Here is a 21192-nt window from a genome sequence, read left to right on the forward strand (position 1 = left end):
GGTATGTGGCTTAAATGAGCTCATCCCAGGGAAGGGCTCAACGTGAAGAAACCAATCAGCCAAGCTTGAAAGAGTTAACTAGATTCTAGAGCCGTTATCGACTGGATTCCATGGGATGTCAAAAGACCGCGTGGCCGCCCACCTACGAGAGGGTCAGACTTCTTCGTCAAGACCCTGAACAAACGGTTTGAGGCTCTTCATGTTCCCGGAGCGAGCAAACGCCATTGGGCTACGCCAGCACGCGACAGGGATGAATGGAGACGTTACTGGCGCCCGCTGGAGCAAATCAATGAGCAACAGGATCAAGTGATACTAGTGAACTAGATTCTAGATTCTAACTCTTTTTTTTTTATAATTTATTTCTTTATTGAATCACTGTGGGAAAAGTTACAGAGCTTTCGGGTTTAGGTCTCAGTCATGTAGATACCAAACACATTTCCCTTTACCAATACTTATTTTTAACCCCGAACCCCAATAGACCCCCACCTCCCCCCACCCCTCCCAATTCTTGTGAGGCAGATGAGTTCTAGTTAATACTCTATCTACTTTGGCTAGATAGATTGTTTCGATAGAAGATGCACCATTATTGTTTAGAGTTTACGACCCACCCCCCACAATCAGATATGCTGAAACAGCGTTGTGAAATGCTTTGCTTTCTACAACTTGGTTTAAGAATAAAATGATGTCGCATGGCCGCTATCGCGGCCGCGCGGTTTTGAATTTCTGCTCTTTTACTTATTGACCCTGGAAGAATTTCTATTAAAAGTTAGCTAGTTAAGAGATTGGTTTCTGTGCCCTGGAGTCGTGGCCGTGCCGGAGAGCCGCTCGTGGGGGGCAGCAGGCGACCTCGGTGGGGCGTGGGGGACAGCCCACAAAGCCCCCCTTCCCATGAGGTCCCCGCCGCTCCCGCCGAGCCCGGCTCAAACCTGCTGTCCACAAGGCTCCCGTGCGGCCGCCATCTTTCTTTCCAGAGAGGAGCGGGCGGATTCTAACTCTTAAGAGTTAAAAATCCTAGAACTGGGTTCAGGCAGAGTTGACTGATTCCTTTAAAATCGTGGGGGGGGGGGGTGAGGTTCATGGCTCTTGCTCAGCAGGGCAGTGGGATCATTCAAAGATCCTTCTGGAAATTTTTCAGAGGTCTGGGGACTCCACTGGTGATGATCAGCCAAGTGGGCCTGTGGTTTAATTCAAGGATGTGGTCCTGGGGTGCTGGGATTATCTGGGACTCCTGGCAGTGCCAGGTGGGGCAGGGGGACTCCAGGATTGTTTCCCGTGATGCTCAGGGGACTATGTGGTACTGGAACTTGAGAGCTGTCTGGACATGGTGTGCGTCCTAACCACTGGACTCTCCCTTGGCCCCTTCCAAGGGATTTTATATTGAAGGTCATTTCGAATGCTGCAGGCTGGGCCCAGATCACTACATTTTGAGACAAGAGAAGCCAGACCAGAGAGGGACAGAAGTGGATTCAAGGGCATCCAGTGCCTCTCCAGCAGCTGTGTCAGTTGTCAAGCTTCAGAGGGCAGTTCTGAAATGCTCTTCCTTCTGGTCCAGGCCAAGGAGTTATCATAGGTCAGGCCCCCAGGCCTAGCTCTGGTCGAACCCCACTTCTCCGCATAGGCAGAGTGGAGGATCCTCTACTCAGTTCAGCCCAAATTGTGTCCCAGAAGCTCTCAGCATCTCTGACTCTCTTTGCAAGTTCTTCAAGGACACAGCGCCCAGGACAAAGTGTGACACCAGGGGAAAGCTCTCTCCTCCCCCCTCAACCCCCCCAGTTTGCTATCATGGGCCAACAGCAACAGGACAAAACCTTTGCACTCTCCTGCAGGTAGCTGGGCCCTGATTTTCACCCTGGCCTATATGGAGGCAGGGACGTGCATCCCCGTGGCAGGTGTGTGGACTGTGCATGAACATTCGTGGCATCCATGAACAGGGGGACAGACAGAGGGACGTGCCAGACTGAGGAATGAGTGAAGGATCACAGGGAGTTGAAGTTCCCTGAGGCCTGGCACGGTTGGTCTTTTTCCAGTGCTTGGCACAGCGCCTGTGGGTAGAGAGTCATTAAATATTTGCTTGTGGCGGGTTGAATCAGTGAACCGGGCCCGGTGCTCCCCACAGGGTATCAGGAGAGCTAGTTGCATACATAAAAATGGAGAATAGAGCAGGTTCATTTCTAGAGCAGGAGTACTTGGTGAGGGCCAGAGCAAACTGGGTCTAGAGAGAGGAGGGAGATACCAAGGCAGGAGCTCAGAGTCAGGCACTGCAGCCTGGGGAGGGAGGCAGAGAGCCTGTTTGGGTTTTGCTGGAGGTCCAAACACAGCAGTGCTCAGGGTTGACTCCTGCCTCTGTGCTCAGGGGTCACTGTTGGACGTCCTTAGGGGACCAAGAGTGTTGTTGGGGATGGAACCCAGGTTGGCCATGTGTAAGGCAAATGCCCTCCTATTGTATTAGCTTTCTGGCCCTGGGAAATTGGGGGACATTCTGATTATAAAAATGGGACCCAAGGAGGAGAAAAGGAAATGATGGTGCAATGTGCAGGATGTGGCCATGCTGTGTAAGAATTTGAGGAACAGGCCCAAGGTGAGGGCCATTCTACAAAAGAAATGGGCCAAGCATCTGTGAAAATGTCCCTGGCAGTGAAAGCTACAGCGAGGGAACATCCAACAAGAAGTCTCTCAGGTTTCTTCTCTGATAAGAGGACTGGCTCTCTCCATCACAAGCCCCACAAAGCTGTTTTGTTTTATTTTGAATTGAGACTTTTCATTTGTTTGGGGCATACACTTGGAGGTTACTCCTGGCAGGGCCTGTGAAACCATCTGGGGTGCCGGGAATAGAACCTACGTGACATAAGTTCCCTCTCTGCTGTACTATGCCTCCAATCCCAAAGTTATGTTTTGTTTTGTTTGTGTCCACACCCAGTGGTGCTCGAGGCTCACTTCAGGCTCTGCGCTCAGGGACTACTCCTGGCAGGCTTAGGGGGCCCTACATGGTGCCAGGATCAAACCTGGGTTGGCCGTGTGTAAGGCAAATGCCCTGTCTGCTGTACTGTCTCTCCGACGCTTGTTTATTTTTATTTATTTTTTTAAAATCCCTCTCTGCTCCATCTCCTATCACAATGGACATCCCCTGTCTCCTGCACTATGCAAGCAAAATTGTTATTTTTATGAACAGTTGGAAGAAATCAGGACCTTGTTTGGGGTCAACTGTCATTCACTGATAGTCCCAGTTGATGTTCTCTGGAAAGAGGGGTCCCATTGCTTCTACGGAGGTGCTCACTAGAGCTCTGTCCATATAATTCCTGGGAGGTATTTTTCCACATGCACCACACAACCAGGGGCCTCCACATGGTCCCACCAGGGAGGTCAAGCGGGGATAGTCCCTCAGCAGATGCTGCTGGACTTTTCCATGAATTGAAAGTCCTCTTAATGCCAGACATTTCCCCGACCCATCAAAGAACATCATGGAGTTTTTTTCTTTTTCTGGCAAATGAATGTGACCACAAGACCCAACCAGCTTGCTTTGGGCTTATAGACAGTAGGCAGTGGCCCCAGGAACTCAACCAGCCCAGATGTGGTTCCTGGGAGAGGGCTGCCTTGCAGAGTGCCAGAGCAGGGAGAAGAGAGAAGACAAGGGCTTGCATTTCTGAACCGTGGCTGAGCAGGTGGCTTGGTTAGATATCATATTCTCTGAGGGCAAGGATATATTTCCTGCCTCTCTGTATCTCCAACAGCTATCAAGTGCCTGGCATCATGTAGAAGTCTTGAGGGACTAGACAGCGATGATCAGTGAATGGATGAACCCAACTCACCTCCCTGATTACCACCAGGGCAGCTGCCTCTTCCCTATAACCATCTGGCTTTCAGTCCCACCTCTGAAAGTTCTGCTAACCAAAAAACAACACCTAGTACATGAAATGCCAACAGGAACACAGAGGAATGAACGAGATGGCTGGTCTAGAATAGGAATGTGTCTGCTGTCAGTCTTTCCTGGGGCCTCCTTTGGAAACAGAGGCACAATGGAAGGAAAGACAGGTAAGACCCAAACTCAGACTTCTGGACACTTCGGGAAGCTCCTGGAAGCAGACAGCCTTCTGGAGGACCAGATTGCCCTCCTATGGTTCCTGGTAGGCTCGTCGCGGTGGGTCTGAGAAAACTTTGTTCAAAACCCTCTGATCAATGAGATCTGGGTTCTCCCATTGGGGATCGCTGCTGTCCATTTGGAACTTCAATGTCATCAATCAAGATAGTAACAGAGCTGATGTGGGGAAGCAGAGCTTGGAGATGCGACGGTAAGGTCAACACTCCTGCCAATTTCTGCAGCATTATCTGTCGGGTTTTGCAACTGTGAGCTTTGTTCCAGCTGGGGATTAGGCGTTGAGGCCCATTTCCCCGATCAAGGCTCTTCGGAAAGGTCACACATGCATTCATTTATTCATAGCAGGAGCTATATCGAGAATCTAATTGGTGTCAGGCACAGTGCTACGCTCAGGATGGAAAATTCCTTATTTGCTAGACCAGGAAGGCACAGTGATTTTCCCTGCCCATATTATTTCCATAAAGCACAAACAACTCTCATCCAAGGTCAGACAGTTATGGAGGGATCAAGCCGGGATTCAGAGCCAAACGCTGGTTCTCTGGTCCCTGCCACCACGCTTTGGGTGGGTGAGAATTTCCTGCCTGCCCCTGCCCCCATGCCTTTCTAGAATCTATATATTTAGGGATACCTGGGGTGTTCTTAGCCTCTGAAGAATGTGCCCAAGCAGGAGAATGCAACCCACTAACCAGCATTTTCCACATGCTCATGAAGATGCCTTCAATAATGGGCACTCACTGACTCTAAGATCTCGGAGATATATGATAGAGGGGTGAGACACAAGAGAGAAAGGAAGGAGAGATTGTCCAAATGACTGGGAGGATCTCACAGACTCCTAGAAAGGAAGCAAGGCTTTTCCAAGCAACTGCATCTGTGAGGGATGCGGGTCACCTCTGTGCATTTATGCAGCCCAAGGTTGGATACTGCTGCAACCTAGCACGAGCCCAAGTTCTAGACTCAGACCCTCCCTAGGTGAGCACCCAGTGGAGAGCTGAAGCCATGTTTCATGAACAATGACAGTAATGATTCTACACAGGTTCTACTGTGGGAGCCCTAGCCGTGGTCCTGCCACTATTCTGGGTCCACACGTCTCATGGCCATCACGACGATCCCTGCTAGTTGACTATTTTCACTTCACAGCTGAAGAAATAAAGCCCCAGAGAGCTTAATAACTTTGCCTAAGCCACCCCATTTGGATTAACAAGAGAGGTCTGAAGCTTTCTTTAAAAACAACAGCAACAACAATGTTTTTAACACCGATTGAAAGAAAAGTATGCAAATTAGCCTCTGCACATCATTTTTCATTTATGCCATAAATTAGGCAAATTTCCCTTCCAGAAGCCTTATAAAACTAGGCCCGATTCCACATACTTTGCATTCATTTCCAAAGTGGTTGGCCCCAAATTAGCTTTACAACTTGGAAAATTGCTTTAATGGATGGGATTGGAGGTTGGAGATATGATCAGAAGCATTTAGGAACTGAGAAGCTAGAAAAAGCTAACTCTCCCTGCACCAATCATATCACAGCTCAGAGGTGCGCTTGTGTAGTCTGGGCTGCCATGTACAGCTGTATAGGTTGTGCACTGCTTAACCTCAGGGGAACCATCCGCACTCACTACAGCATAAATGGTTCTTCCTGAAGTTGTTCAGGGAGATGGCTTTTAGGCGTTCCATCCTACAGTTCACTCCTGAGGGAGGGAGCTTTATTTTCTCATCTCACACATGGAAGCTAAGGCTTCTGGAGATTAAGTGATAACCTCCAGCATTATACAACATAAAAGAGCTGAACGGGAATCCCAACTCAGACCCATCCATTCCTAACCCAGAGCTCCGTCCATTGCTTTGGAAATGTTAACTCTTTTCTTTTAATTTAATATTTTTATTTAATCATTGTGAGATACAATTACAAAGACTTCATGATCAGGTTTCAGTCATACAATGTTCCAACACCCATCCATTCACAATATACATTTCCTACCACCAATACTATCCATATCCCTCCTGCTGGGATGGAGCGATAGCACAGCGGTAGGGTGTTTGCCTTGCACACAGTCAATATGGCCGACCCGAGTTCGATTCCTCTGCCCCTCTCGGAGAGCCTGGCAAACTACTGAGACTATCTCGCCCACACGGTAGAGCCTGGCAAGCTACCCATGACGTATTCGAGATGCCAAACACAGTAACAACAAAGTCTCCGATGGAGATGTTACTGGGCCCACTCGAGCAAATTGATGAACAACCGGAGGACCGTGACCGTGATCCCTCCTGCTAACCCCTGTCCACTTTCTCTCTCTCTCTCTCTCTCTCTCTCTCTCTCTCTCTCTCTCTCTCTCTCTCTCTCTCTCTCCCCCTCCCTTTTGGGTATTAACATTTGCAATGCAGATACTAAGAGATCATCATGTTCGATCCTTTAATACATTTGATATGTTAACTTTTGATGATATTCTTCTAACTACCTCCTCCCTGTTCCTATAATATTCAAGTCTTGGAGAATCTCCATGTTTCCTGATATCTATGTAGCTAAAACCTTGAATGCAATCACATGTTAAAGACACACATCCTGCTTTCCTGTTGACCTTCCATTATTTCTCCTGATGCATTGTCACCATTCCAAATGAAGCTTCACAGGAGTGGGAGGGCTCTAGGACCCACCTTAAAGTTTCTCTTCCCTTTGCACTGCATCATGATTTCCAGAGATAAAGAATTGTCTTTAAAGGTGTGGCTGCAGTAATTTAGAAAGACCCCTCTCAGAAATTTCTTATTTTTTCTAAGTCAGTTTGCAATGTCACACTCAAATGGTGAGAAGGTTATATGCATTTTCTGCCAATTCTTTTGTGCCTGAAGCATTTGAGTCATTCGTTGTCAAAAATGCATATATGTATGCATGCATGCATCCATCCATCCATATGGACTCATTTGGCCAACCAGAGAGATAATAAGAGTCCAAACATTTCACTAGCCACTGAGGGGAGGAAGTTTCACATATGAAGATTCTTCCCAACTCTCTTGGACAGGTTTATCAGGGAGGTCACTGCTTGATGAATATGACAACAGGAATTCTGGGACCTTGTCTGAGCAATTAGAAGGGTTTAGAAAGCAACTATCTATATCGGCAGATCAAGATGTGAAATATCTTAAGTGGTGATTACTCTAAATTGATATCTGAGTTGTTGTGGGCCTTGCCCACACAGCACGCTTATCACAGTAGTTGTAGATGATTAAATGAAACGGAAAGATCCCACTAAAGTTGGTTTAAAGACAAGGAACGTGAACTGGGAGATGGGAAGAGGCAAGGCACGAGGCAGCATGTCTACACTACTATAATTTGGAGCAGGACTGTTACATAGCACTCCCTGTCAGGATGAAAGTCTTCAGTATGCAGACACTACTCCCTATGCCTGTGGAACACGAGATGTGGTTGGTGGGACTGGAGAATGAGAATCCTAATAAAATATAATTCAAATGAACTCAGATACGACATGAGAGGAACCATCCTATATCCTTGTATCATATTAGCCCATGTGCGTAAAAGTAAAGGCCCTCCCATTGATCATCGATTTGCTCGAGTGGGCCCAGTAATGTCTCCATTGGAGACTTTGTTGTTACCGTGTTTGGCATATCGAATACATCACGGGGAGCTTGCCAGGCTCTGCCGTGCAGGCGAGATACTTTCGGTAGCTTGCTGGGCTCTCCAAGAGGGGCGGAGGAATCAAACTCGGGTTTGCCATGTTGGCTGCGTGCAAGGCAAATGCCCTACTGCTGTGCTATCACTCCAGCCCAGTTGCGTAGACACAGTATTTCCTCCATTCCTCTTGGAGAGCCCAGCAAGCTACCAAGAGTATCCCGCCCACATGGCAGAGCCTGGCAAGCTTCCCATGGCGTATTCGATATGCCAAAAATAGTAACAACGGGCCTCATTCCCCTGTCCCCTGAAAGAGTCTCCAATACGGCAGCATTGGGAAAGATGAGTAAGGAGAGGCTGTTACAATCTCAGGGCTGGGATGAATGGAGACGTTACAGGTGCCCACTCGAGCAAATCGATGTATAACAGGAAGACAGGTGATAGAGGTGTGTGGACACTGAGAACTACAGGAATTACAATGTCCCTTGCACAGGTGGAGTTGAGGAGGGAAGAGAGAAAGCAGAATCAAGGAAACAGGGAGCCAGAAATCAGATGCCCAGAGAGAAGCAGACACAGAGGAAGAGATGTGAAGGGAGAAACCATCAGGGAGCATCGTTAGTCCAATAATTGGGATATCCTTAGAGCAACCCTCTTTTTTCTCATGCTCGCTGAGTGAGTCTTTGCTTTAGGCCATAAAATGATAGAACAGCTCCTCTCTTGGAGGTCAACAGTGATTTGAGAATTTGGGAATCAGCTCCTGGCAGCAACCATGGTTGTCCTGGTCATCCTTGTTTTCCCCTTCGCCTCAGACCTAAGTGACTTGTCTCAGACATGGTTGGAACTGATCTGTATTGACTTGGAATCTGTGCTCCTTAGTCTGTGTTGCTCAGTTCAACTGGGCTCTTGGTTCTGGGCTTATGTTCCACTTTTGAGACCCCCAGTTGGGATGCTTTGGGATGCTGAGCTTGGGAACAGAGACCCGTTCCCACGAGAGCGGACAAAGAAAGTGTGACCCAGAGTTTTATACTGACTCTTCCCTCTGAGGCATGTTCCACACTCCTGTCCCCGTGCTGTGTCCTGCGTTTGGGTTTTTGCATCTGTGATTCTTGGAGCATCCTCTGAAAATCAACTCCTTATTCAAGGCTGTCCCTGCCCACGCCCTCTATTCTTCAGCAATCCTTTCCTGTCTCTTCACACCCTCACCTCTCCTGGAATTGATTTCCATCCACTGTCCACGACCCAGGATGAGAGCATGGGGATGGGGGTGTGGGGGGGAGGGCACCTGGCCCTCAGTCGGCACCTCTCTGGTTCCCTCTTGCTTGCTTGACTCGCACCATCTGCTAGGATGGCGCAGTTCCCAGGTGCAAGCTGGTCTGCAGGCGCCTCGGCGATTCAGGTGCCAAGTCATCAGGAAAGGGAGCTGGGGCTGGTTTCAGCTTCTCCTGAAGCTCCCACCAGGCTTTCTCACTTGCCTGTAGGCACAGTCTAACAACTACTTGGTTTGGGCATAGATGCTGTTGGCCGGTCAGAAGGAGATGCCCGCCCTTCAGGCTCCATTGCCCCATTCTCTTGGGGGGGTCTCAGAACATCAGTTTGAGAAATCCACGAAGACTTCTACAGACTGCAAGTCAGAGGCAGGAGTCAAAGCTTTGAGTCCTGACCCTAATGCTCACCGCAGACAGATTCTATAAATCCCTGACTTTGGGTCTTTCCCCCTCAATCAAATAGGAATATTGGGTGTGAGTTGAGGCCAGTGGGCAGTCAGAAGAATAGCTACAGTCTGATGAATATTACAGAAGCCAGAAAAGGGGATAACTTCTTTTGGTGGAACGGGTGCTCCCAAGTGGTGTTCAGAAGGTTTGGTGTCTCCCAGAAATTCTCAGCCAACTCAGCCACTGGTTTGGTGCAAGGGCTCAAGGATGTGATACTGCTTGGGTCCTGCCATGCTCTGGGGACTACTCAGGCCACCCCAGAGGGGCCATCAGGGCCACACCAGTGGCAGTAATCAGAGACCACTGGGGTTATTCCTGTGCAGCTTGGGGGACCATGTAGCTATGGGATCTAACTGGGATTGTCCACATGCAAGGCACATGCCTTCACCACTCATTGTTCTATCTGTTCAGTCCTTGACTAACTTTTGTTTTAGCTTTTATCAAGCTCTCCCTCCATCACATTTTCCCTGGGAGGTGAGCAGAGCATAGACTCGGCATGGACAAGGACCAGTGCCAGCTCCTGGGACCAGGTGGTTTGTCCAAGATGACACACCTCACAGGAAGCAAAAGATTTTCAGGCAGGTGGTTCTGACTCTAGAGCCTGAGGTTTCATTTTCATTGTTGAACTTTCCAGTTTTGTATTTGCAGGTTTTTCCCCCCAATTGTCAGGGACCCAAGAGAAGGTGCATTCTGCAGCATGGCTGTTGTGTGCGGGAAGTTTCTAGGTTGAAAGGAACTAAGTCACAGGGTAAATGATGTTTGTCAATATTTGCTTTGGAAACATGGTTTCTGCCAGGACACCGAAGGGCCCACCTTGTGTGTCTCTGTATGACCAAAGGTTTATTTTCTTCTTTACAGAAAGTTATTTCTCTGCTTCTGCATCTTCCAGCTTTTCTTTTTCCTCTTTTTTGGTAGAGTTCTTTAGTGATTTCCCATCTATTGTCTCATTGATTTTGCTCATAGCAATTCTATGATGTAGGAAATTTATTATTCCTATCCCTTTCTTCCTTCCTTCGTTCTCACCTTCTTTCCTTTTTCCTTCCTTTCTATTTTCCTTCCTTCATCCTTCCCTTCCTCCCTTCCTTCCTTTCTTCCTTCCTTCTTCCTTTCCTCCTTCCCTCCCCTTCTTTACCTTCTCTCTCCTTCCTTCCTCCCTTCCTTCCTTCCTTCCTTCCTTTCTTTCTTTCTTTCTTTCTTTCTTTCTTTCTCTCTCTCTCTTTCTTTCTCTCCCTCCCTCCCTTCCGTTCCCTGTCTCTGTCTCTGTCTCTGTCTCTCTCTCTCTGTCCAAGCTAGGTGCTTGGTGGTTGCTTCCAGCCATCTCTCTGACCCTTTTTCTATTTTTCAAAAAAGAAGTGGAGACATCCCTAAGCTATCTAAGATTACAAAAATATGAAGAAAGAGTCTATAATTAAATTTAGACTTAGTGCTCTAATTCCATCTCTCCACAACTAAGATTCAGATGAAAAGCAATTGACTTAGAGTTTGAACAATTGGCCTGAGCACTCACCCTAGGTGAGAGACAGGCTAAGAGAGCTGGGTAAGATCCCACTAACGTCTAGTGGGAGAGAGGCATGTCAACTGGGAACTTAGCATTATCAGTGCCTGAGTAATCCCTAATAAATAGATAAAAGGTGTGGTGTAGCCCCGAGTATCACTCAGACAAAGAAAGGAATCTTACAGTAGAAGGGAACTAGGGAGGGAAATTTTGAAGGATAATTAGAAGTTTTCCAGGTGAATATCGAAAGTCTGCATTTTTGCAAAGACAAAAATACAAATTTGTATTTTGCAAATTTGCATTGGGTGCTTGCTATGGGCTACACTCACCTATATCCAATGACAATTATTATGGTTCTTTGGCTTTGGGGCACACCTGGGGGTACTCAGGGTTTCCTCCTGGCTCAGCACTCAAGGATCGCTCCTGGCACTGTTTTGGGGATTATATGGGATGCCCAGGACTGAACCTGGGCTGGCCACATTGAAGGCAAGCACCTTGCACATTGTACTCTCTCTCTGGCTCTCAGTGGCAATTCTCAACCATCTTGCAAGGTAAACGCAACATTTCTGTTTTATACGTTGGGTGAATAGAGGCTCAAATGGCTAAAGCAGGGGCTAAAGCAATAGTCCAGTGGGTAGGGTGTTTGCTTTTCACAATACGGTTCAATCCCTGGCACCACTTATGATCCCCCCAGCCCTGCCAAAGAGTGACCCCTGAATGCAGAGTCAGGACTAAGCCCTGAGCATTACCTCAGGTGTGATTCCCAAACCTAAAACACACACACAAACAAAAAATCAAACAGCTAAAGCATATCACTCCTCTTTGAATGTTTTTATCGCTACATTTATGAGGAGGCTAGGCCACACTGAAGGAGCACAGGAATAAGGTAAGAAGGAAGCTCACCCAGAAACTATTAGAGATGGTCTAGAGAGTTAGGACAAACACTTCTCCTGACACCTGTCTGGAGACACCAGGCATTTGCTAACAGGTCAGGAAATCTCTGCCCTTTAAGATCCCACATCCTGCATCTTGATTTCTGGGTTTACATCAGCTTTCAGTCTTACTATTCCTCCATGGAGCGTTGAGTCAAGAGGCAAATCCAGATTCGCCCAGGGCCCTGCCGGCTCCAGACTCACTGCCTTCCTCCCGTTCCTTTGGTGTCATCACAACCTCTAGTGGACAAGAGTGGACACGACGACCCACAGTCTCTGTTCTGGCTCATTTGCCAAGCTCAGGACGGAGCTGGAGGATGAAGAATGAGCATGTCCAATGATCTGATGTGAACTTGGGTACTTGCCTATCTGCTACTCCTGTCCATTTTTTCCCTTCCTCCAATGGATGGGGAGTTCTTCTGCCACCCCATTAGTCCACTGCAGGCCTCTCTGACCTGCCTGTGGGCACCTGTCACAGACCTCAGGGTCAACTCAGATACCACCTACCACCTTTGGAAAGCTTGAAACCCATCCTCCCTGTAGACTTCCAGAACACTCAACTATATGCCCTACCGCCCTAGCCTGGACTCAGGGCACCCACAGCCCTCTCTTACTAGACTGTTATTACAGGCGTGGACTGTCATGGATACCACTGTATTATTCTCTCTCTCTCTCTCTCTCTCTGCCTCTCTCTCTATCTCTTTATCTCTCTTTCCATATCACCTATTACAGGACCTGTCATGTGCATTGAGTGTTCTTGGTGAAGAGTCAATGAGTGGATGCAGCAAAAGTGTCTGTCCTGGAAGATGGCCTCCTCACATCCCATGTTCAACCAGTAACCTGCCATCCGATATCTAAGGAATCATGAACTCTGCTCCCTGATGTCAATACTGAGGTTCAAAGTCATCAGGTAAGAGCCTGTGGGGGAGGAAGGTGGCATCCACTGCAGGTGATGGAAAACTCTCACTTGCCCAAGGAAACTAGGAGGTCACTAGTGCTAATCATTACCCTGCCTCCACCTCGTTAGACTGGCCTAAAGGAGTCTCGTGTTTAGGTCAGGATCTGTCTCACACTAACTTCAGGGATTTCCTTCGCTGGTGCTGGCTCACTGGGGGAGTTTCTGCATAGAAAAGCTGGGAAGAGAATGGAGTGGACATTACTTGAGCACCTGTTATGTGGCTGGCACATCTCAGGTCCATGTGATGTAACCACAGCCTTCTTCCTTCAGAGCCGGGACCAGCTGTGCCCCCTCCCCGGCCCCTAACAGACAGATGGTGACACAGAGGCTCAGAGAAGATGCCCCCGCTGAAGTCACACAGCCATAAACCATGTGCTGGACCTCAATCCATGTCACTGTAGTTCCCAAAGCTCCTGTAAAGCTAATTTCAGATCCTGGCTCAGTCAGACTTCCCAGAACAGCATTTCCATGACCTCTGTGGGGTTTTTCAATTTGCCTTCATGAAGGAGACACAAGCTGGTATAATTTTTTTTAAATTTTTTTTTTTTTTTTGCTTTTTGGGTCACACCCGGCGATGCTCAGGGGTTACTCCTGGCTCATGCACTCAGGAATTGCTCCTGGCGGTGCTCAGGGGACCATATGGGGTGCTGGGAATCGAACCTATGTTGGCTATGTTGACTGCGTGCAAGGCAAACGCCCTACCCGCTGTGCTATCGCTCCAGCCCCAAGCTGGTATAATTTTTAAAAAGGCAGTTGGACTGTGAATTCTAATGATATTTTTCTTAGGGCACTTCTATTCTCTTCTGCATCTTTTTCATTGCAAAGATCATATGTCATCGATGATTTCACTCTGAGAAATAGAAATCCACGGTAGTAAGCAGGAGGGAGGGGTGTGGTGAAGGCAAGGCCATCTCCAGGCCTGAGAAGATCTCTATTTTGGTGACCTCTAACTCTGCACACAACAGCTGCTCCCAAAGGTCAGAATTCCCACCTCTGACCTTAATCACCAACTATATGGCTTTCAGCGCCCCTAGTGGAGGTTTGCGCCACTGACATGTCTTTAGAAACTTAGACCGATTAAGGGGACCCGAAAATACCATCAGTTGTGCCTGTTTGAATAACATTCCGCATAGCAAGGATGAACTTGTGAGCAAACCCAGAAAACAAGTTACTCTGATCAGGAATCACCCTAGGGCCTTGGAGACAGGAGGAAAGACAGATAACAAGAGAACACTATTTTCCTCAGGTCTCACTGAGCTAGTGCTCACAAGAAAAATCTCTACAGTTAGGAAAAGGTGGGTGTTAGGGGTGGGATGAGGGTTAGGGGTGGTGCAGAAATCCAAGGGGAAAAATTGTGATCCATAATAAAAATTGTCTTTAAGTGAATCCAACAACGCCATTCATTGGCGACAGGAGGAAGCAGCAAATTCGAGTCTTATTGAGCAATATTGAACTTGCTTTATTAATTCAACAGAAAAAGAAATTACTCTCAGGCACTGCAGTCTTAGCACGAAGTTACAATTACTCCCCACGTGCATATCTTAGACAATAAGAAACCTCTCCAAAAAAAAAAAAACAACCAAGAAATCCCCCTCAAGAAATACTTCATATTATTCATGCCTTATAGCAAAATGGCCCAGAGAATCACGTGACCTGCCTAAGAATGTAGCAACAAGTCCCTTTTAAGTCTTTACAAATCCCTTCCTAGTGCCACCAACAGAATGGATGAGGAGCTTGCAAGGCAGAATTAAAGGAACGGTTTTCAGTCTGACATTAGTGGAACTTGGACTCCCTGTTAAAAATAGAATTGATGGTGGAAGGTCGATTGTTTCCAAATGCACTGTCAGAATTGGCAGCGTTCATTGGTCCCCCTCACTGGCTCTGTATGAGTCAGACTTGGGAGTCAGGAGCACACGGTTATTAATGAGCCTTCTGAAGTAGTACATTGGTTGTCTTTAATTTGGCAGTGACCTGAAGTTAATTAAAAATATAGGCTGGCTAGCCATAGTGTTGCACAGGTGGAAAAATAATATAACATGCCTTTAAAATGAAAATGCGGCCCCACACACCACTGGTGTTTGCTGCCAGGGAAGGCACCAGGATAAGAAATCCTTATTTTGGACAATCCGATATGTACCACCGAGACCTATTTTTCCTTTTGGAATTCCTAGAGGACGATGGAGTGGAGAGTGTGGTTCTCTGAGGTGGAATCACTTTTTCAAAGCCAGCTTGCCACTGGGTAGCTTTGGGCTCTTTTTGGTGTGGTAGCCATAATATAGATTGGTGAGAAGAGGAAGGGACGGAGTTCTGGACTGAGTTCAAGGCCACTGAGCATCGCAGGGAAGAGACAGCTAATTAAGACAGGGTGTGCTGCGGTGGGAACGATTTATTCAAACCAATTCTCTTCCTTCTCCTCTCCCAGAGAAATTGTCCAGACCTTGGTGTAAATTGTAAATATTATAGCTTCATAAAAGAGGGGTTCTTTAATGCTATGCTTTGTTAAACAAAAGGTGATGAATTATTTCTCCTGCTGCTGTGCAGTGGGGGAGAGGGAGACCACGTTGAAAGAAGAGGGGTGGGGGGAATAAAATGCCTGATTTATGCTGAGGAGGGCACTCCCGGCCATGGGGAAAGGTGGAAGGAAGAAGAACAGGGAGGGCAGGCCCAGGGCGCCCGGCGCTGTCCACGGCCTTTGGTGCTGAAAAGCGTCAGCGCGCACCAGGGGTTCCTGAATGACCCAGAGAGAAGAAGCATCACCTGACCACCAACTCCAGGTCAGGACAGTCCGAAGGAGAACCCGGGCTCAGGTGGGCCGCCTAATGGCCCTCGGCTGCCTCCGGCCCTAGCAGATCCTGCAATTACCTCCCCCCACGACCCCACCGCTTTGAGACTCATCTCCTGGGAACCGGAGTTGGTTCTTTCCAGGGTGGGATGTGACTCTGCCAACGCCCAGTTCACATCTCTTGCATCTCCTCGTGGCCCCAAAGAACCCGTCGGAGCTCCCGGGGGTTGGCGTCCGGGGGAGTTAAACACCATTCCTCCTTCCTCTCTCCCAACCCCCTCGCCACAACTTTTCCTGGGGGACCTCAGCGGGTGCTGGGTCGGGGTCTGCAGAGGGGAGGAGCCGCTTTGCTTTCCCTTCGCTCAGCGTGGCCCCCTGCTTCCTAACCAGCAAGCACGTGGTGACCGAAACTAGCACCCCTTCCCCCCCCAATTCTGAACAGCACTGCGAGATGGAGCGCCTGAGGGGGGCTTCCCCCCACCCCGTAGAGGGTCGGGGCGCGCTCCGGTCCCCCGCTGTGACCTCGCATCTTCTCTCCTTCCCTCGCCAAGTTCTGAGACCTCCCCTCACTCCTCCCATCCCACCCCAGTCCGGGTCGACAACCACACCCAAGTCCCACTGCCAGACGTTTGCTCCCAAGGAGGCGCGCGGTGGAAGGGGTGCAAGGACCCCGTTCCTGGGGACAGCCCCCAAACAAGAAGGAGCCAGGGGGCGGCAGGGGTGGGGGGTCCTGGATGGAGGCGAGCGGCGCTCCGCACCCCCCAGCCCCGCGTCCCAGCCGCGCTGAGTGTAGCTGGCAGTCCCGCTTCTCGTCCTCTGCCCCGGAGGGTCTCCAACTCTCTGGCACCCGACCTGGGTGCGGTCGCGAGAAGCTCGGGGAATCCGGGGTTTGGAGGCGAACCCAGCGCCCGGGAGGGGGTTCTCCGCGGATGCAAGAAGGGGGAGCCCGCCCCGGCGCCTCGGGGAAGACAGACAGGGGCACCCCGCAACCCAAGTCCTTCAGACGCATCCGTCCCCGCCTCCACACTCTCAGCAGCCCGGGCCGGGGGGCACCCGCCGCCGAGCCCCCCGAAATCTTGCGCGGCCGCCGCCCCCGCTTCCCACCCGGGCAGGCGGGGCGGGGGTCGCCAGAGTGGCCCAGACCCCCCGATTGCAGCCCCCCGCGCCCCGCGCGCCCGCAACTTTGCCCCCTCCCCCCTCGCCCGGGCGCTTACCTGCCGCGGGGGCCGCCCCGGGGCCGCCCAGGAGCAGCGCGACGAGCAGCGCCAGCCCCGCGCCGGGCGGCCGGGCCGTGGGCATCGTGGCTGCGGGGCGCGCGGGGCCGGCCGGGGGTGGGGGGACGCGGCGGGCGGCGGGCGGGCGCGGCGGGGCGCCGGCGAGGGGGCCGCGGGCCGGGGCAGCCGCCGAGCCCCCGGGCGGACGCGCGCTCAGCTCAGCCCCGCGCTGGCTCTGGCCGAGCTGCGCCGGGCGCGGGCGGGCGGGCGAGTGAGGAGGAGCCGGCGAGCGCGGAGCGAGCGAGCGAGCCGGAGGAGGGAGGGGACTGGGGCCGCGTCGGTGCCGAGCGGGTGCGGGGAGGGCGGGAGGGGGCGGGCGGGCGCGGGAGAGGGGCCGGGGCCGGCCCCCGCCTCTGGCCGCTGGCCCGGCGGCGGCCCTGCAAAGTTTAATGCCAATCCCCCGCGCGTCCCTCCCGGGGGCTGGGCGCTCGCTCGGGGCCGAGGCTCGCGGCCGCCCGGCGCCGGCTCCACGGGGCTGGGAGCCGCATCCCGAGCATCTTCCGGACGGGGAGATGCTCCGGAGGCCGCTGCCGGAGCGCGGCTCTCCTCCGCCTGGAAGCCGCCGGTGCACCGCCCGGCCCTCCAGCTGCATCCCAGCGCCCGCCCCGGCGCGTGCCTCGGTCCTTCCCAAGGCCCCTGCGGGCCCCGACCAGCCCGCCTTTCCGAAGCCAGCCCTTCCCGGTTTCCAAAGTGTGTCCCCCTAGCTTAGAAAGTCTCAGACAGAGCACCCGAGGGGAGCTGAGACTGGCCCTCGCACCCTAGAACGACACAGTGCTCCCCGATACTGCATTCGATCCCAGGGGTGCTGCCCCACGCTGAAACTCGACCCGGGATCCGGGTGAAAACGCAACCTGGCTCTCGTCGGAGCTCGCAGCTCTGCTCAGCCCCTGGTCCCCTTCCACCCACCCTGTCTGTGCCTGTGATCGGAGCTGGAGTTCAGGGTCCAGCACCCCGGGGTGGGGGGTTGGGGGACTGTGTTCTGGCGCGGCTCTCGTTCCCTGCACACTGGCTTTGTCTCTTCCAATAAGAGCCGCGGGGCACCGGAGGTGCTTTAGGGCCAGGCGTTGGCAAGGACTCAGAGCGGCAGACAGAGCGGCCTTTGCGCTCGCAGAGACCCCCTCGGCCCGGGCTCCCTTGGCGGTCCCCCCACGAGCTCCCCAGCCTCACCCCAATTTAGAAGCCTCCCCTCTCCCTCCCCCCACTCCACCTTGCCACACGCTCTCCACATTGCCGCCCGAGCAGGCAGAGGGAGCAGATGGAGAGAAGGTTGCAGGCAGCAGCAGAGAAAACTATTCTTTAGCGGAGTGCTAGGGCTGGGGAGTCTATAAAGAGGGTGTGGGGGGAGGGGCGGGGAGGGCAGGAGGGGGAGAGGAGGGAGCCGCTCCCGCCGCCCCCTCCCCCACTCAGCTGGCCCATTTATCATTCATTCAGTCTTTTATAGGACACTCAATGCAGGATCAGCCCTGCGGGATGCTCTGGGGGACAGAGAGCCCAGATAAATCCCAGGACTTGGCTGCAAGAAGTTTCCATTCCTGGCAGGAAAACCAGTTCTTTTCTTTTCCTTTTTTTTTTCTTTCTCTCTTTTGGTTTTTGGGCCACACCAGGCCCTGCTCAGGACTCACTCCTGGCTCGGTGCTCAGGGGTTACTTCTGGAGGACTTGGCAGTGGTGCTGGGGCTCGAACCCGCTTCCGTTGCATGCAAAGCAAGTACCCTTCCACTGTGCTATCGTCCTGGTCCCAATCAGGGGGTGTGAGGCAAGGGGTGCATAAAAGCTGACTGGTCCTGTGGGGAGACACAGGCCATTGTGCTGCTGATTTAGGCTGGGTGCTCGGAAGGAGGGACTTGACCTGACTGGCACAAGGCTAGTTTACAGCAGGCACCTGCTAATACTGCTGGAATGGGTGTGTGGATAAACAAGGGAGGTGGAGGGGAAAAAAGGAGAGGGAGCGAGTGAGAGCAAAACCAGGAGGAAGGCCAGACTCACACTTTCACACTCCGGGGCCAGGAAATCTCCACCTGGTAGAGATGCTTGCTTCAGTCTCTCCATCAATCTGACAGCAAGGCCGGGTGTCTCCACTTGACAGATAAGTACCTGAGCCCTAGAGAGGGCCGCTTTGATGAGGTGGCCAGGAGGTGGCAAGACAGGTGGATTCAATACTGGGTCCGAGTTGAGAGGCAGAACGCACTTCACACCAACACCCCTTTCCCAGGAATTTGATGTCAGTCTCTATAGTCTGAGTCGATGACAGAATCTCCTTGACACCAGTAGCCACAAGTGCACAACGAGATCACATCAGAATCTCGTTTTCTGAAAAGGCATTGGGCTCCAGAAGATTGTGCCTTCTCATAGATCCTTGGGTGGAAGAATGAACACCATAAGCCATGAACCCACTGAGCACGGGGCAGGGACTAATTCCATTTGCTAGCTGCAATGTGGCCCCCGAGAAAAGTCCAGAGAGAATATGATACATTGCCATGGTGAATGTCGGGAGTGGTTTTGGGAACAGTATTCAAGTCTGTTTGCTTCTAGGAACGGTCATGCTAGGATAGAATTCTGCAAGGGACCAGTGCTACTTGCAAATGAAAACCTTCTCCATCACAATTCTGAGCCTGATATCAGAGAGGAGAATACTGAGCTTCAGGGAGGCAAAAATCGCTTTTCCAATCTCATCTGCTGCTCTTGTCCAGATTCTGTTTTCTCTATTACTGCAGGGTCCTCTGACCTAAGCCTGGGTAGAGGATGCCCCGGGAGACAATTCCAGCTTCATAGCAGGGAAGACCAGGGTTGCCAGATACAACCCTATCTACTCACTTGATAAATCATCTCATGGACAGTTAAAATTGGTCTCGGGGGATAAAGCTTTATATCCTGATCTCACCTTTCCCTGCCGGGTAAGAAGGAAGTTATTTCACCTCTCTGAACCTATTTTCCTCTTTTGAGGAGCAAAAATAAAACTAATATGTATCATGGGGGGTTATTGTGCCAAGAGGAGAGTGAGATCCCTGGGACAGGAAAGGATTTCATAGGTTATAGAGCACATCCCCCAAGCTGGCGAATTCAGGCAGTTAGTCTAGTATTTGACACACAGTTGGAACAATTGCCAACATCATCAACATAAGTACATAGATTACAAGGAAAATAATTGCATTCTTAGATGTTTGGTGTATGAGATATTGAGCACTGAAATAGGAGTTCTGAGTTCTCAGACTTTCTATTGATTTGCTGCGTGTTCTTAAGAGAGATGGCAATTTCTCTGGGATTCCATCCATATATCCATCCATCCACCCATCCATCCCCCACTCCATTAATCCACCATCCATCAACCCTTCTGTCCATCCATCCATTCATCTATCCACCCATCCATTCATCCATCTGTCCATCTATCCATGCATAGGTCCACTCACCTATCCCTCCAACCATCTTCTCATCTCTTTACTCACTCACCTACTCATTTATTTAACTGTCACATCTATCTACAAATATTGATTGAGCATCTACTATTTTTCAAATGACCAATATCAGTCAGTAGGTATCGAACTCTTTTCTAGGTGGTGTGAATTCAACAGATTCCATTTCTTACTCTCTCTTGCTAACATTCTAATGAAATCTGACAACATGAAAAGAGCCTCACAGTCCTTTGCAAGTTTAAAGTTCTTTGCCAGGGAAGGTTAGATATAGCATAGTGGTTAAAAGTGGGCATTAAAAGTTGATAAATCTGAAATTGAATGTTTTTCTGCTACCAAGAGCTTTGTGATCTAGAACAACTAACTTTTTAAAAAAATTTTTTAAAAAATTTATTGAATCTCCATGAGGTAGCTACAATCCCCACCACCAGTATCCCCAGTATTACCCCCCTTTTCCACCCTCCCCCTGCCTCCATGGCAGACATGATTCCCCATAATCTCTCACTAACTTTGGGCATTATGGTTTGCAATACAGACCCTGAGAGGTCATCATGTTTGGTCCTTTATCTACTTTCTGCACACATCTCCCATCCCGACTGATTCCTCCAGCCATTTTTTTCTTAGTGATCCCTTGTCTATTCCAGCTGCCTTCTCCCCTTTGCTCATAAGGCAGGCTTCCAGCTATGGAGCAATCTATCTGTCCTGTGTATCTACTATCCTTAGGTGTCAGCCTCATAGAACAACTGACTTAACCTCTCTGAAAGTGTTTCAAATAAAGACTATCATCTAAGATTAAGTGAATCATCAGGCTGAAGACATAGTACAGGGGTTTAGGTACTTTCCTTCCACTCAGTTGACTCTATTTCTATCCCTGGAAATGCATATGGTACCCTGAGAACTGCCAGGCATGAATCCTGAGCA

The sequence above is a fragment of the Sorex fumeus genome, unplaced genomic scaffold (genome assembly GCF_029834395.1).
Source record: "Sorex fumeus unplaced genomic scaffold, SorFum_2.1 ptg000032l, whole genome shotgun sequence".
Lineage (NCBI taxonomy): Eukaryota > Metazoa > Chordata > Mammalia > Eulipotyphla > Soricidae > Sorex > Sorex fumeus.